Genomic DNA, 1510 nt, shown 5'->3' on the forward strand with positions numbered 1-1510 from the left:
CAAAAGTTATATGTTTGATATTGATATACTTGAAAATTTACTTGCTAAGGCAACTAAAACTAATTCACATGCTAAAACAAACCTTAATAAAAGCAATGTTAAAAATGGAAACATGCATCAAAATTATAAATCCAAGGTAAGAAGAACTCGAAAAATTTGGGTTGTTAAAGGAACTNTTATTAAAAATAAAGTTAGTGATGTATGTTGCTTTTACTGTATGAAGCATGGTCACACATCAAACAAGTGCAATATCAAACATGTTGGTGTTCCAAGTGGAAAATATGCATGGGTTAAAACTGTGAAATGGTGTAAACTTGCAAAAACTAACCCCAAGGACCCATATTGAGATTGGGGACCTAAAATTCTTGCTAACTTGTTTTGTAGGATCAATCTAAGTCAAAGAGATCACTGTGGTATCTTGACAGTGGTTGCTCAAGACACATGACTGGTGACAAGAAAAGGTTCATCTCTTTTGAGAAGAAGAAGCAAGGATTTGTAACGTATGGGGATAACAACAAAGGCAAAATAATGGGAACCGGAAACATTAGAGGAGGAAACACTTTGACAATAAAAGACGTCATACGTTGAAGGCCTCAAACATAATCTTCTAAGCATAAGCCAACTATGCGACAAAGGTCTCAAGGTAACTTTTGAGAGTGATAAATGTATTGTTTATTTTAAAAATTCTGCTAAAATTGCTTTGCAAGGTGTTAGGCACAATAACATATATTTGATTGATATTGAAAATGCATCTAGTCATAGTATAACATGCTTAGTTGCTAAAGAAGAAAATCCATGGCTATGGCACAAAAGAGTTGCACATATTCACATGCAACANTTAAATAAATTAATCTCTAAGGATCTTGTGATTGGTTTGCCTAAACTAAAATTTGAGAAAGACAAACTTTGTTCTGCATGTCAAAAGGGTAAACAAACCAAATCTTTATTTTCATCTAAAAGCATGATTTCAACATCAAAACCCTTAGAACTTTTGCATATGGACTTGTTTGGTCCATCTAGAATTAAAAGTTTTGGTGGAAATTACTATGCTCTTGTAATTGTTGATGATTACTCTAGATTTACTTGGACTTTCTTTTTAACTCTGAAAAGTGAAACTTTCAAAGCATTTAGAACTTTTGCTAAACGTATTCAAAATGAAAAGGATTTGAAAATCAAAACTTTGAGAAGTGATAATGGTGGTGAATTTGAAAATGAATCGTTTGGAAAATTTTGTGAAGAATATGGCATTGCACATAACTTTTCTGCACCTAGAACTCCCCAACAGAATGGTGTTGTTGAAAGGAAAAATAGATCATTAGAAGAATTAGCTAGAACGCTTTTGAATGAATCTAATGTGCCAAAATACGTTTGGGCTGATGCAGTAAGCACTGCTTGTTATGTGTTAAATAGGATGCTTATTAGGCCAATTCTAAAATTAACTCCATATGAATTGTTGAATGGTAGAAAACCAAATATATCTCATTTGAAAATTTTTGGATGCAAATGCTTT

This window comes from Vigna radiata, chromosome 5 (assembly GCF_000741045.1).
Source record: "Vigna radiata var. radiata cultivar VC1973A chromosome 5, Vradiata_ver6, whole genome shotgun sequence".
Classification (NCBI taxonomy): Eukaryota; Viridiplantae; Streptophyta; class Magnoliopsida; order Fabales; family Fabaceae; genus Vigna; species Vigna radiata.